Source organism: Siphateles boraxobius, unplaced genomic scaffold (genome assembly GCF_051911475.1).
Source record: "Siphateles boraxobius isolate OS27281-9 unplaced genomic scaffold, OSU_SipBor_1 65, whole genome shotgun sequence".
NCBI lineage: Eukaryota > Metazoa > Chordata > Actinopteri > Cypriniformes > Leuciscidae > Siphateles > Siphateles boraxobius.
Window position 1 is genome coordinate 5,074,846 of NW_027509192.1, and position 16,963 is coordinate 5,091,808.

General features: G+C 42.4%; 1 protein-coding gene and 2 pseudogenes across 3 annotated transcripts in view; 2 read left to right on the plus strand and 1 right to left on the minus strand.

The window, feature by feature from the left end:
- The window catches only part of LOC143720702 (class I histocompatibility antigen, Gogo-A*0501 alpha chain-like), a 141,885-nt gene that overhangs the window by 19,484 nt on the left and 105,438 nt on the right, over nt 1-16,963 (plus strand). The window lies entirely within an intron of this gene.
- LOC143720700 (class I histocompatibility antigen, Gogo-A*0501 alpha chain-like) overlaps nt 1-16,963 on the plus strand; it is a 116,498-nt pseudogene that overhangs the window by 19,452 nt on the left and 80,083 nt on the right. The window lies entirely within an intron of this gene.
- LOC143720705 (uncharacterized) lies at nt 493-4,296 on the minus strand (annotated as a pseudogene). The gene is made up of 6 exons (XR_013196620.1): nt 4,136-4,296; nt 3,702-3,862; nt 2,846-2,997; nt 2,642-2,740; nt 2,229-2,393; nt 493-1,818 (listed from the first exon to the last, which is right to left on the minus strand). The product of XR_013196620.1 is annotated as an uncharacterized LOC143720705 (transcript).

Consider the following 16,963-nt stretch of genomic DNA (forward strand, 5'->3'; position numbering starts at 1 on the left):
TGCTATAAGTACACAGCTTTTCTTTTTTAATAAATTTGCAAAAATGTCTACATTTCTGGGGGGGGGGTTTCTGTCAAGATGGGGTGCTGAGTGTACATTAATGAGATATAAAATGAACTTCTTTGATTTTAGCAAATGGAATGAAACAAAGTGTGAAATATTTTAAAGGGTCTGAATACTTTCCGTAGCCACTGTACTGTGTAACAAACCCAATCTATATGATGCCTGTGGTTATAGAGCTGGTAAGTCCCGCCCCTTCCGCTAACCCTGCTGGACCTCTAGGTTGAAAAATCGTCAATGCAAGTGAATGAGAGACTTTTTTTTTTCTAATCCCGTTTGAATTTTGCAATGAATGTGAACATATGTTGTCTGTGATTTTTTTATATAATTTTTCGTGTGAAGAATGCTACAATTTAGCGGGTAGAATTTTCATACGATTAGACTTTATGTGAGAGCACTTTGTGGACTACAACTCTTCGCTGCTTTATAATGTATATTTTGCTGTGGAATAGTACAATTTCAATACATACTGTCATCTGCAGTCATCATAACGACATAAGTGGCTGAAGAAGTTCCAGGGAAGTTCTCTGCTATCTGCTGTGCACCTACAGTACATAAAACAATATGATTAAAAACTCGATACATATCTTGTACCTTAATGGCAAATTTGTAATCCAATTTGTCAGTATTTATATGAACCATGACTATTGGATACAGTAAGCAGTGTTAGTATTGACATTCACTGGACACTTTATTATACACAGCTGTGCTACTGCTTATGAACACAAATATCTAACCAGCCAATCACATAGCAGCATCTCAACACATATAGTCATGTAGACATGGTGAAGACTTGCTGAAGTTCAACCTGAGCATCAGAATGAGGAAGAAAGGGGATTTAAGGGCCTTTGAATGTGGCATGGTTGTTGGTCTGAGTATTACTGGGATTTTCACCCACAACCATCTCTAGGGTTTCCAGAGAATGGTCTTAAAAATGCAGAAAATAAATATTGCCTGGTCTGATGAGTCTCCATTTCAGCTCCACATTCAGATGGTAGGATCAGAATCTACTGGAGACATCATGAAAGCATGGATCCATCCTGCCGCCCATCAACGCTTCAGCTGCTGCTGCTGGAATGGTGGTGTGGGGGTTTCTTGTCCCACCTTGGGCCCCTTAGTGCCAACGTGGTATGGTTTAACCAGCATAGCCTACCTGAGTATTGCTGCTGACCATGTCCATCCCTTTCTGAGCACAGTGGAGCATCTTCTGATGGCTACTTCCAGCAGGATAATGCACCATGTCACAAAGGACAGATCATCTCCAGCTGCTTGCTTCAACATCATAATGAGTTCACTGTCCTCCAACAACCTCCACAGTCACCAGATCTCACCAGATCTTGTCTGGTGTCACGTGTCACGGTGTCCAGAAACCACTTAAAATATGCGCCGTTTGGACGTCTCTTTGCGCTGTGGGTGTGATCCCTACTGCATGCGAAGACCTATGTGATATTAATTTTTCTTTTTGAAAAAAAAAATTTGGTTAAACAATTTGTGAGCTTTTCTCTCCTTTTCTGTTAGTTTTGTGAGCATTTGTCTGTGCACCAATCTCAATCAAATAAAACGCATTTGGGTTGTAGCCACTGGCATTAAAAAGAAATCAGTTACAAATAATTACCATTTCCACACACATGGGTTCCAGTAACTCTTCCACTGACTGGCATCCTTCCTTTGTATGGATATTGTCTGCCGTGGCTTCTGGGTCCATGTCCTCAAGAACACCCTCTCCCATCCCAGTTGGACTGCATTGTGTCGCATCTGCTTTATATATGTTAAGGCAAAAAAGGTACACTTACTGTATGAAGGATATGCATGACACGTAATTGCTGGAGTAAAAAATCCTACAGTATCATACAGGGAATATAAGTTACAACAATGAAAGGAATAGATTTATTCATTTCATAGTTTGTAAATGTAAACCACTGTAATGGGCAATCACACTCTCCAAAATCATATTCAACTATGTAAAGACTATCTGGAGAGGTACCTTAAAAATGGTGTTCCACTATAATTTTGATTCTGGAACAAAACACAAAAATCAGTTTGGGATGTTTATAATGGCCCTGCACAATATTGTAATACTTTTGTTACCTCATTATTCGCTCAGTGTTCAAAGAGCGAAATAGCATGCAGAAATACAACTGCCACTAGTAAGTCTAAATATGACTTACTAATTTCAAATGAAATCTGCTCAGCATCTTTCAAAATGGCATCTAATTGGTTTCTTCCATAAAAAGATGGCTTCCTTAGACCAAGGCCATTTGGCAGTCCAACTACCGTCAGGCCTCGGTTTAACAAGGCCTGGTAAGGGAGCCTTCCAGAACCTCCAGCCTCCTCTGAAAGACATGAATATGCTCATGCATGCACACAATTTTTCAGTTTGATAATTCCGACTTCCCTACCTGTTTATAATCAGTGCATAGACTGTAAACATGTAATTCTTAAGATTGTATGCTATAGGTAAACAATTTAACAAGTTACTTAAAATGCCACAGATTCATGGAGGCATATTAGCTTATCAATATATGTAAATATTTATACATTTTTCACATTTGCCTAAGAAAAAGTTAGAAAATATGCTTACTATATCTTTGATTGAAGAGGTCCTGCACTTTCTTAACCAGGTCATTGACTTGACCTTTGTTGCTGTGGGTGGTGCTGTCGGTAGTGCAAGAGGAATTGGCTGCAAACGTAAGGACAAACCATATCATTTATCTAACAGAATCGTATTACGTATCTTTGCACTATTACAAGCCATTTGTGTAGTTTTTCATAAAAACAGTATCACCTTTGAAGTGCAGTGCAGTTGTTTGATGTGTCTGTGGAGTCAAGGAAGTCAGCTGCCCCTTTGCTGCTGACTTCGTAGACCTCTAGGCCAGACTTTTGTCGGTCAAAAGATAAAATGGCCGTCTCAACACCCAACTCCTCAAGTTTGGACACCTTTACCATTTTCAGGTAAAAAATAATATCAAATAAAAAAATCCAACATGCATACCAACATTCCAACATATTCTGAAGAAACAACAAAAAATATTGTGAGAAATAAGTGCTTACGGAAATTACATTTACTACACATTAAGAGTCTAAATGATGTGCAGAAAAAATGTGGAGAATATAATTGGTGTGAATGCTGAATCATCAAAGAATCAAAATATGAAAACAAACAGCCATTGTGTTCTGCTCCATTCGCAATTGTGGTTAATAATCCTTAAATCTACAACAACAATACCACTTATCAAATCAAATTAAAGGCAGGGTCCAGGTTTCTGGAAAAACAGCTTGAGCAAGCTAAATTTTAAAAATATACAATTCAGAAGTCCAAACCCCTTTCTTCAGACTTCGCCCCGAAACCACGCGTCCAGAGTACAGTAACATGCAATGCTTGGACCCGTCTGGGGGAGGGACCAATGCCAACTGTTTTTGATTGACATATGACCATTCAATCATTTCTTCATCCTTGTGAAATGACTGATTGGTGTTTTTCAGTCCTGTATGTTCACCAGGTTACTAAATGTTGTTCTTTTGTGATAGATCATCTAATTAATTGGTCACAAACAGTTGTTGAAGTGGAATTAAATCAATATTGTAAAAATGTATTTTAAAAACATCATGGACCTTGCCTTTAAGTTCCCTTCTTTCCAAACCTGTAATTTCAGCTGGTTCAGATTTTTTTTTATTTTGAGCTCACTTATTTCAATGCTAAGATCTTGCCCTTGTGCCCTCAGCACTGCTGCTTCCTGTTTATATTTGTCTTTCTGCTTCTCCTCTAGTGTGGACCACCTGCCTTTTATATCCTTCATAGTCGCTGAAGAAAAATGAATGCACAGTAAACTTAACACTTTACAGTCTGCAGAAAATGTGTCTGACACCTCGGTTTGCCCTTGGATTGTGAAATCCACCTTTCAAACAATAATTTGTAAATACATCAACAAACAGACCAGTCTTATATCAATCTATGTAATTTCTACATGTAAAGTGCCTGCCAAATAGTATACTAAACATTAGTTTCATGACCCTTGTGAACCACTGATGAAAATTGACAACATGAAATTCTAATATGACAAACTGTCCCTCTCACCTTTCTTTCGGAGAACATCCCTGCAAAAAAGGTTGTATGGTGACAAATCCCGAGTGTAAAACTTTGGCTTTGAGGGCCGGGTCTCAGAACCTTTTTGGGATCTCTTGTAATTTCCAATCCAGTTCTGAAAGACAGTAAACAAAATTAATGACATGGGATTATAACCCATTAGACAGCTACCCCTCACGGTGTAATAAATTGTTTTTCCCCCTCATCTGCTAACTTTTTTTTAACTCATTAGTTAGCCATGGGGCAAGCTAAATTGTTAGTAATACTAACAGTTTTGTTTCGATTAAAAAAACAACAACGTTTTTGTAGTAAACTGTAATGCTAGCTTGACCGGTTAATACAGTAAATGCAAATGAAAAAAAAAAAAAAAATCAATAAAAACAATATCTGGTATTTCGTTTAAACACTTTTATGTTACCTTATTATAGCTTTAATATAACCTAATACAACCATAAACTAAATAGGAACAGTTGAAAATGTCTTAATTTTCTGTCATTTTACCTGAAAGACGCTGCAGGTTTGAGGTCTGGCGACGGACTGTATTCCTGGGGGACTGGATCGAGAGTCTTCCTGTATGATGCTGATCAGCGATGTGAATAGATGATAACAACCTACTGTACCTGCTAGGAGGCACAGTGCGTCAATGATGATATTTAAGTGCGCTGTTTATTATTAATGTTTCTTTGAGAGCTTCTAGCAGCTATTTAACATTGTAATATGTGCTGATTCATCCTAATGCTAAGCTAATTATGACTGTTTGTGAAAGACGTCAATAGTATAATATTTGTCTAGCGTTGAGTGACTATTCAATCTGATTATTCTCACTGTAATAATGTAATCGCAATTGATTACTTTATTATGAGAATTGTTGTTCTCTTTCGGTTATATTATTTGAATATATTCTGATAATATTGTTCTAATGTCCTAGCTTATGAGCATATACTGTTGTACTAATTTGTGATGATACTATTGCAGTTAGTAATTATTCCTTCTCTCTGTTTATTTAGAACCACACACACATACACAGAGAACTACAGAATTGCATATTGTTTATATTGCAACCAAAGGAAGAAATCCCTATGCCATACCGTGCTGATTGCTGTTTCTTTATCCTAACTATTGAAGTAAACCTATATCAACCTGATTCTGTCTTTGTCACAAGATCAGGCGGAAGCAAGTGCAAGTTAACTCTTTTATTTTAGTCAGAAGACACAAAGACAATCTCAAGAATCTCAGCAGATGGTGGCGCAGGGACTCGGTGGTCAGCGTGCAGATGATGGTGAATCCAGAGAGGGTGAAGGTGAATCCAGTGCGGGTGAAGGTGAATCCAGTGCAGGGAAATTCCAGACGAGACAGGACACGAAGACACCGAACAGGAACTCAAACTGGAACAGACTGCAACAAGGACACGAAGCACGACACGGAGGACACCAAACAAACGATCTGACAAAGAGAGGAGATTGTGATGAGTCTTTATAGAGAGGTGAATTGGCAGCAGCTGGCGCTGATAATGAGATCAGCCGGTGATCAGATGAACGAGCGGTCACGCCCACTCACACGCGCTCATACTCACAAAACAACAATAACACGAGACATGAAGAAAACAGCGAACTCATGAATCGTGACAGTACCCCCTCTCCTAGGAACGCCTCCTGGCGTCCCCAGACTCCCTTACCTGTCGATTGTAATCATCAATAAGGGAGTGATCCAGAATGTCTCTAGCAGGCACCCAACTTCTCTCCTCCGGACCGTAACCTTCCCAGTCCACCAAGTACTGGAACCCGCGTCCCCTCCTCCTTGAGTCCAGAATACGATAAACCGAATATGTGGTCTCCCCGTCTACGAGTCGCGGCGGTGGGGGAACCGGGACAGGCGGATTAATACGAGAACGAAAAACTGGCTTAATTTTTGATACATGAAAAACGGGATGAATTCTCCTGTACACTGGAGGAAGATTGAGGCGGACTGCCACCGGACTAATAATCTTGGTGACAGTAAACGGGCCAATGAATTTGGGAGCAAGCTTATTCGAAACGGAACGGAGAGGAATGTTCTTGGTAGAAAGCCACACTTTGGAACCGACGACGTATACGGGAGGCCTCCGCCGGTGGCGGTCGGCCTTGGCCTTGGTGCGCGCTCCCACTTGGAGTAGAGTCTCCCGGGCTCTAGTCCAAGTGCGGTGACACCTCTGGACAAAGGCGTGGGCGGAGGGAACCGCGACTTCGGGTTCCAGACTAGGAAAAATTGGTGGCTGGTACCCTATACTACACTCAAACGGAGATAGGCCCGTGGATGATACTGGTAATGAATTGTGGGCGTACTCCACCATTGAAAGTTGTTGACTCCATGAGGAAGGATTCTTGGAAACCATACATCGCAACGTTCTCTCCAAATCCTGGTTGGCTCTCTCAGTTTGGCCATTGCTCTGGGGATGAAACCCTGAGGACAGGCTAACAGTCGCACCCAGTAATCTACAAAACTCTTGCCAAAATTTGGACACAAATTGGGGACCTCTGTCGGAAACCACGTCTGTCGGGAGGCCATGTAACCGAAAGACGTGGTTAACGACTGTTACCGCTGTCTCCTTGGCTGAGGGCAATTTGGGCAAGGGAATAAAGTGGGCCGCCTTCGAGAACCGGTCCACCACGGTTAAAACTACCGTGTTACCCTGAGAGGGTGGGAGGGCGGTGACAAAATCTAGAGCGATGTGGGACCAGGGTCTCGAAGGGACCGGCAGCGGTTGAAGGAGCCCATCTGGGGGTCGATTGGAAGTCTTACCAGTGGCACAAACTGAGCAAGCCAAAACAAAACTGTGAACGTCGCGAGCCATACGTGGCCACCAAAATCGTTGCTTGACTAAAGATGTAGTGCGGCTAACTCCTGGATGACAAGCCACATTGGAACAATGCCCCCACCGAACAACGTCGGACCGTAATTCCTCTGGCACAAATAAGCGGTTCGGTGGGCAACCGACCGGAGGCGTTACCCCTTGTAAGGCCGTCTTGACCTTCGATTCGACCTCCCATTCGAGTGTAGAGATAATTAGAGTCTCTGGAAAAATGCACTCGGGAGTAGACGGGCGATCGGAACGGTCAAAAATGCGTGATAAAGAATCGGGCTTGATGTTTTTGGAGCCCGGGCGGTACGAGAGAGAAAAGTCAAAACGTCCGAAAAAAAGTGCCCACCGAGCCTGCCTAGAGTTCAATCTTTTAGCAGTTCTGATATATTCCAAATTCTTATGGTCTGTCCAGACGACAAAAGGTACCCCCGACCCTTCTAACCAGTGGCGCCATTCCTCCAATGCCAACTTGACTGCCAACAACTCTCTATTACCAATATCATAGTTACGTTCGGCAGGGGATAATCGATGAGACAAAAACGCGCATGGGTGCATCTTGTCGTCTGTGAGAGAGCGTTGGGATAGCACTGCACCTACCCCCACCTCTGACGCATCGACCTCCACCACGAACTGACGTGATGGATCAGGGGTAACCAAGATGGGGGCTGAAACAAAGCGGCCCTTTAGTTTGGCAAACGCAGCTTCCGCTGCATCTGACCACCTGAACGCCGTTCTGGGGGAGGTCAAGGCGGTCAGAGGCGAGGCTAGTTGGCTGAAATTGCGAATAAACCGCCGGTAAAAATTGGCGAACCCCAGAAACCTCTGTAGGGCCTTACGGGAATCTGGACTTGGCCAATCCACCACAGCCTTAACCTTCTCAGGATCCATACGCATTCCCTCAGACGACACAATGTACCCAAGGAAAGGAACAGACTGTGCATGAAAAGCGCATTTCTCCGCCTTGACAAAAAGCCCATTCTCTAGCAGTCTCTGAAGCACTCGTCGAACGTGCTGCACGTGTTCCTGGAGAGAAGAAGAAAAAATCAATATATCATCCAGGTAGACATATATGAATTGGTCGACCATATCTCGCAGCACGTCATTGACGAGTGCCTGGAAGACCGCTGGGGAGTTGGACAAGCCGAAAGGCATGACCAAGTATTCAAAGTGCCCCCTGGGGGTATTAAAAGCAGTCTTCCATTCATCCCCCCTCCTGATGCGGACCAAATGATAAGCATTACGTAAATCCAATTTTGTGAAGATAGATGCTCCTTGCAACCTCTCGAAGGCTGAAGACATCAATGGCAAAGGATAAGTATTCTTTACCGTGATGTTGTTCAGCCCCCGGTAGTCAATACAAGGTCGCAAAGACCCATCCTTCTTCCCCACAAAAAAGAACCCCGCCCCTGCTGGAGAAGAGGAGGGACGGATGAACCCCGCTGCTAGAGAATCAGAAATATATTTCTCCATAGCCTCTCTCTCTGGGACAGAAAGTGAATATAACTTGCCCTTAGGCGGAGACGTACCTGGCAGTAACTCTATAGCACAGTCATAGGGACGATGCGGAGGGAGAGAAGCAGCACGAGACTTACTGAACACCTCCTTCAGGTCTAGGTACTCCGTGGGCACGTTTGACAAGTCCGCTGCTTCCTCCTGAAACGTACAAACAGAAACAGACGGACAAGCAGACACAAGACAGGACTCATGACATTTACTGCTCCATTCAGACACTGATCTCTGCTGCCAGTCTATTTTGGGGTTGTGTTTGATGAGCCAGGGATGACCTAAAACAATGGGTGCCAGGGGGGAGTCCAGGATATAGAAAGAGATGGTTTCAGAATGGTTGCCGGATACGCTGAGTGTGAGGGGTCCAGAGGTATAAGAGATAGTGGGGAGTGTTTGTCCGTTGAGCGCGTGCACTGCGATGGTGTGACTGAGGGGTAGAAGGGGAACCTGAATCCTGAGTGCAAAAGTGTAGTCCATGAAGTTACCTTCAGCCCCGGAGTCCAGTAGTGCTTGACAGTCGTGAGTGTGAGCTGACCACCTGAGCCTTACCGGGAGGAGCGTTGATGTTGATGAGGTCTTCTCAGCGGAGATCCCACCCGACAGTAGCCTCAGTTTTACTGCCGGGCTTGCCCTTTTACCGGGCAGTTGAAAGCAAAATGTCCTGCAGAGCCACAGTAAAGGCAAAGGCCCTGGGACCTCCGCCTTTCCTTCTCCTCCCGGGAAAGCCGAGCTCGACCGACCTGCATGGGCTCATGATCGTAGATAGGGCTGACCGCGTCCACCACCCCGAAACCCCGAGCAGGTCCCTTCCGACCCTCGACTCGGGAGAGTCGAGAGTCAACACGAAGTGCCAGATCGATCAACTCGTTAAGGGTGGGGGGTAAGTCCAGTGCATAAATCTCCTTTTGGACGCGGTCAGCCAGCCCATGCAGGAACATGTCCCACTGCGCCTCCTCGTTCCACTGACACTCCGCCGCCAAAGTCCGAAAATCTATAGAGTAGTCCGATACTGATCTCTCGTTTTGCTTGAGATCCGCTAGCATCCTTGCTGCCTCCTTTCCAGCGACTGAGCGGTCAAAGACTCCCTTCATGGCGGCGGCGAGTGTCTGGAACGAGGCACAGCATGGATCTTGGTTCTCCCACACCGCCGTCCCCCACAGAGCTGCCCTTCCAGTCAAGAGTGTGAGCACAAACGCCACTTTGCTTCGTTCTGTGGAAAAGGTCCTGGGTTGCAAGGAGAAGTGCATAGAACAGCGTGTTAGAAATGCCCTGCAAAAGTTTGGCTCACCATTATAGGCCTCCGGAACTGGTAGTCTGGGCTCTGACTGGAAGGCGCTCTCTGGTGGTATAGGGGGAGCGGCCGGCGTGGGTGGCGCAGTGGGAACCCGCAAAAGTTGGACTTGCTGGGTGAGCTCGGACACCTGCGCCACAAGAGCTTGAATAGCCCGGCCCGAATCATTCATATTTCTCTCCTGGGTATCCATCCGTGAGATGCTGACTTTCACGAAATCCTCCCATGAGGTTGAAGTTTCGCCTGCTGCTTCCATGTTTGGTCAGATCGTTCTGTCACAAGATCAGGCGGAAGCAAGTGCAAGTTAACTCTTTTATTTTAGTCAGAAGACACAAAGACAATCTCAAGAATCTCAGCAGATGGTGGCGCAGGGACTCGGTGGTCAGCGTGCAGATGATGGTGAATCCAGAGAGGGTGAAGGTGAATCCAGTGCGGGTGAAGGTGAATCCAGTGCAGGGAAATTCCAGACGAGACAGGACACGAAGACACCGAACAGGAACTCAAACTGGAACAGACTGCAACAAGGACACGAAGCACGACACGGAGGACACCAAACAAACGATCTGACAAAGAGAGGAGATTGTGATGAGTCTTTATAGAGAGGTGAATTGGCAGCAGCTGGCGCTGATAATGAGATCAGCCGGTGATCAGATGAACGAGCGGTCACGCCCACTCACACGCGCTCATACTCACAAAACAACAATAACACGAGACATGAAGAAAACAGCGAACTCATGAATCGTGACAGTCTTCCTGACTCGTAACTGACATCCTGTAGCGAATGCAACATATTACCACCCAATTGAGTCACAACTAACCCTTCCCACAAGGCAGTGCAGTATTGGTTTACTGCCATTACAACAGCACAAAGAACACAGTGCACATCTCTTCGGAAATTTTCAGCCAATATGGACAGAATTCTTTTCATTATCATCATTTTACTTCCAGCAGCTTCACCAAGAGGTAAGTGTTATGATATATAAAATGTTTCATGAAACGTATGTAAACATAAGGTGACCTTAAAGTAGCACAGATAACACGATCTTCTTGCTTATATGCTTTATTTTTTTTTGAATGCCTTCCGTTACCTTGAGTATTTTTTATTTTATTTTTTATATGTTGTATTAGACATCAAGAAATACATTTTGTGTTGTTGCTAGTAAAGAATATTCAGGAAGATTTAAAAACTGAAAGTGACGGTCACAGCTAAGGTGAAGTCAGGTGAATTGGGCTAAAAGATTAGGTCAGATAAGGTTGGAGTGTCAAAGTCTTTTAAGATCCAAGAGTAAATAACTGGAAAAAATTTACCTGACATACTAATTAAAACCCGTAACTAATGAATGGTTAATTAATAAAGAAATTATATGACATAAATTTGCAGAGATTTAGTTTCCTCAGCCTTGATCAAGTCAGAGTCCTGAGGATTTTTTATTTATTTTTTGAAGATTTACCAAAGATTTACCATTGCTCGACCTTAATGATGACTAGCTATAATGAAAAACTCAAAAGGGCTTTTCACACTTGAAATAATTAGCGCTGGGTCATTCTAAGTCCTGTGTAAGAATCCTGGGTTTTACATTATTCACAATTTATACCTGCCTGGGGTTAAGCACAGTGTGAAAATTCTTAATTAATATAATTCCGTTTTTGAGTTGAAATAACTGTTGGCTATAATGCTATTTTATCCCATTCTAGCTTTTGAACAGTTCAAATCTTTAGTTAATAATCTACCTTTATTATATACTGTAGGCTAGGTGTGGTTTTATTGTGGTCACTAGATTACCCAACAACCCATTGTTGTTGAGTTATGTTACACTAGAGAATGTCTAATAGGAAGAGAATTGGCACTCTGGTTACTTCCTGTTTCTGGACTGGCTGCAGTAACACGTCTCTGCCCATGCGTGGGCACTCGCAGGCGAGTGCAGAATGAATGGGAGTCTATGGGGTCTACCCCCAGAAATCCACTTTTCTCAGTTTGTAATTTTTTGTCAAGAAGGTTGCATTCAAAAAGGGAGGCTAAGATAATACACTCAGCTGAAAATTGCATTTTTAACTTCACTTATCTGTTCTAAAAATCCGTTCAAAAAATGTGATGACGTCACATATTTTCATACTGCCTGAGGTGCTGCTTTACGGCAAATCACTTCAGCACTTATATATCGATATGAAAATAAAAGTGCCCGCCGGAAAATATAAATAGAGTACACAAAAAAGTAACTTCAACAGAAAGTTCTCCTTAAGATAATGTTTCTGATGCTGCTTTAGCTTCAGGTGCCATCAAACAGGGTCTCTGGTCGTAATCAGTCGCAAATCCGTCTAGCAGAATGCTAGCGTGTTCCGGCCAACAACTGCCCAACCTGTAAGAAATCTAAAGGAGATAAGTACTCATTCATTTGACTTTTGGTCAACGTTGATTCAGCAACAAGCAGGAGAAAGGGATACATTTAGCCATCTAGCTCCATAGACTCCCATTCATTCTGCACTTGCCCGCGATCACCTCCAGTGGAATTCTAATGGAACCGCAACCAAGATGATTCAATGGGGCTAATAGGAAGTGCCAAGGCTCTCTGTAGACGGGCTCTGGTTACACTATTGTTGCCCAAGGGGGTAATCCATCCGCTGGAAACTGAAGCTTCCTCTGGGGGCTGCCATTGCAGCAGACCATCACCTGCTGTTAGCATTCCATTGACTCCCATTCATTTTGGCGTCACTTTGACAGCGTCCAAAGACTCCATTTGTCCATTATTTATTTATAAAGAAACACGATAATGTATAAAAGGCTCCATTACTTTGTATCTTACGTTGTGGCCCCGTAGTAGCCGTTTTTGTAAAAATAGGCTAACGATTGCGTCGCAACCAAGGGGGTAATCCACCAGCCGGAAACTGAAGTCTCCCCGGGGGCCGCCATTGGCTAACAAGCCTTCACCTGCTGTTAGAATTCCATTGACTCCCATTCATTTTCGCGTCACTTTCACAGCGAATAACTTTACATCTGAGGCATTAAAGACTCCATTTGCCCATTGTTTATTTCTAAAGAAACATGACAATGTATAAAAGGCTCCATTACCTTGTATCTTACTTTATGGCCCCGTAGAAGCAGTTTTTGTAAAAATAGGCTAACGATTGCGTCATAACATGCGACTCTCTGTCGCACAGTACAGAAATTACCGTATAGAAGTAGAAGCTCGCACGCAATCGGGGGGACGTGGAGGCATAAAGTCAAGGGAGAGGCCCACAGAGAGTTGTAAAGTTGCTCCTGCTGCGAGCTCATGGACAGCTAATATTCACGATCTCCGGCTCTGCAAGATTCGGAAGGGAATGATTCCGATTCCGCTTGGCACCGCTACTAGAAGACGTACAACTGTCAGACAGGTTGCTCACGTCACATCTACATCGTTAAGCTCAGTTTGAGCATGCTCAGTACGCTTGGCAATCAGGAAGTGAGTGCTTCTAATTGACTTCAATTTTCTCCGTTGAAGTCTATGGGGTCGCTGTGTCCATTTCTTTTACGGTCTATGGTCGTAAAACGCGTCTCTCTGTCGCACAGTAGAGAGCTTACCGTATAGACAGAAGGAGAAGCTCGTAGGCAATCTTTTACTGTCTATGAGGCAATCGGGTGGACATGGAGGCATAAAGTCAAGGCAGAAGCCCATAGATAGAGAGTTCATAAAAGCAACGGGACAAAATATTTCAACAACAGATTCGTTTCAGATTTCAATTCAGATTTGCGGTTGCTCACGTCACATCTACGTCGTCAAGCTCAGTTTGAGCCTGTGCAGTACGCTTGGCTATCAGGAAGTGAGTGCCCATGTTGGGCTTCAACTCTCTCAATTGAAATCAAGGGGGTTGCTGTGTCCATTTCTTTTACTGTCTATGATTGTTGCAGCTAGTGTTGCTTTCAGAGGAAAAGAGTGGACGATAGAGATGAATCATCTTTAGCCGTTCTTGGCATATTTATTTTGAGCTGCAGACATATGAGTGGTCTCACAGTCAGACCTGTTCCCTTCCTCGGGAATCGGCTCACTCGATGCGGCAGGCCGGTCTTCTGTCACGGTTACGGAGTAGATAAAGGCATGAAGATGAAGAATAAGGTTCAAATAGTATTGAATGATAATCCACAGGTATATCCACAATAAGGCAGATGAACACCACGCAACATAAACATATCAATGCACGTCTCTATAGATGAGAACGGATAAATGAAGAGAAACACACATGAGCTTAAATACCAAATGCATTGAGGTGCACACACCTGAACAGAATGACGAATCAGGTAACCATGATGACAAAGGGTTAGCCGGAGCTGATATGAAGGAAAGCAGGAACTACTGAAAACTATGAGAACAAAACTAAGACAATAAAACTGAATGTCTGTTACAATTGTATTTGTGGTTTTCTCATTAATATATCATGTCTGTCACTTTTCTTACTATGTTGCTTACCAGAAATCACTCAGTCTTACCCATGATACTCTGCAAAAAGGTTATGATGCCTATCCACAGCAATGTATAAACACTGATTTTGTGTGACAGATAATCAAACAATGAAAAATAAATGGAAAAATAGGTCACAGAACAAAAAAGAGATAAACCCACCCAAAACAAACACAGATAAAGATGCCCAAGACCCCCCCCCCCCCCTTCACTTTCATGTGAATTACAATTTCATGTATACATCCTTTTTTTAAATGTACCTAAAATCTTGAAGTTCATTTGCCAAAAAGTCCATGGGCCTCATTTATAAAACTTTGCGTAGGATTTGCGTCAGAAGTGGCGTACGAATGAAACATAGGACGTGCGTACGCACAGAAATATTCGGATTTATAAAACCGTGCGCACGCACATCCTACGCATTTTTCCCTTAATAAATCACAACCAATTCTAAATGTAGCGCAGCTTTTACGGCTTCATGTCACGCCCATAGTTGCCCATAAATAGTCCGTGAAACGCCCACAAGTTAATATTCATCGATTGCGAAAGCATGGTGAACACAGAGAGGAAATAAAAAAAACGTAACTTCACTCAATGTGAATTAGAAGTTATCGTGGCGAAGTGGAAAAGAGGAGAAAAATGTTGTTTGGAGGGCACAGTGTGGGCATTACTAATGTCAAAAAGGCACTTGAGTGGCAAATGGTTGCAGACGCCGTAAATGCTGTAGCCTCACAACATCGGACTGTGGCCGAAATAAAAAAGAAATGGTCGGACATTTGCCTCATTTGCCAGCAAGTCTTCTTGCTGTCTGAAGATGCGTTCACTCCGAATCCTTCCATTTTCCACATCTTCTAAGAGCGCAAGATCAGCCATTGTGCGTCACTACGGATTGTGATGGGGCATTTTATTTCCATCAATTTAATTGCATCCATTTAATTTTAATAGATTAAAATTGCGGTTATAATCTACTTGGAAATGGGAAATAGTTCAGCGCAAATGTAATTTCTAGCAGTTTTCTGAATGTTTGAGACATACGTCATACGTTATTTTATCTAAAATAAAACAAACTAATGGCATATGCATGAATACCATGATTCCGTAGCTGATGAAGACATTTTTACTAAAACAACTTTCCCCAGTGGACAAATAATCTATCAATCTATCAATCTATCTATCTATCTATCTATCTATCTATCTATCTATCTATCTATCTATCTATCTATCTATCTATCTATCTATCTATCTATCTATCTATCTATCTATCTCCTAAATATCTATCTATCTATCTGACTGACTATCTAATTGCATCTATATCTGCTCCGCCAGACGGACACATTGGCGAGAATATCAGTTTTGTACATTATTTCGTTCTGTTTACCATCTTATTTATGAGGATGAATTGTATAACATGCCAATATTATTGCAGAACATATTTCACTTTTCTTTTTGCAAATAGGCCCTATGTGTTAATTTGCATTTCTGTTGCAGATCGATTAAACGGGTGTTCGTGTAGGCTGTTAATTGTAAGACTTGCTTTGTGAAGCTTCGTTTTATTTATGAGAGGCAGTATTGCCATTTATTTTACACAACGGTCTACAGTTTCACACACTTTCACGTGTTTCTTCCATCTGCCGACGGTGTCGCCATTTCTCATTTCACCCGTTTTTGTGCGTACGCCTGGGTCAGAGCTTGCGTGAAGGACCGCACATTTTACCGTCAAGTTTGCTTTTTATAAATACCAATTATTGCGTAGAGAGCGGCGTACGCCTTCTTTTGTGCGTATGCAACGTTTATAAATGAGGCCCCATGTTATGTGTCTACTATCCACTGTAACTAACAGCATGGTGTAAAAAAAGCTGTTTTGTTTCCCCCCCATTATTTCTTACTATTTTTTTACAGGTTCTCACTCTCTGTGGATGCTTCTAACTTACATTGAAGGAGAAACACAATTTCCTAAATTAACTAGCACATTTATGTTGGATGACATCACAGTAGGATATTATGATTTTGAGGCAAGAAGCTTCATCGCAAGAGGAAATACTACAAATGAAGATGTGGTGGATCCAAATCACCTCAATGCCATAAGTAATTATATGATTGCTCATTTTATTGGAAGATCACATTATCTAAGACCCATCAACCACACAGAAAGTAAGTTCATTTGGCTAAATTATAGAAACATGAAAATTAAGTAAAAGTTTATTTTCGTAACAAATACATAAATTCTCCTGATGAACTGAAATGTTAAATATTTGTATATTTAATTTAAAAAATATTTAAATGTTTATAATGTCTAATTTAGAGCTAGACTCAAGTTTCTAAATGGTTCCTATGGCCAGATGTATTGACATATCTTTGTTTCCTTTCCAAGGTCATGTAGTTTATCAGTTGATGGGTCTTTGTGAACAGCTTGACAATGATAAACCTGGTAAAATGATCACCAAGAATGCATATAGAGGCTCTACAACTGATGAACTGCATTTTTTGGATGGCAAATTCACATATCAGGGTTCTTTAAATTTCACGGAACAAGAAATAAAACCCACTCTGGAACTGTCCATGTGGCGGCATGAGACTATATTCTACCCAGCCTGCATAAAAACCCTAAATAATTACCTTAAAACGAGAGGAACTCAAGTAAACAGAAAAGGTACATATCCAATCCATGTATTTTCTTTGATTTAGGGGAAAAAAACAGTCTGAAGTTCAATGCAAAGATACTATAATTACATACAGTAACCACTTTATTTTAA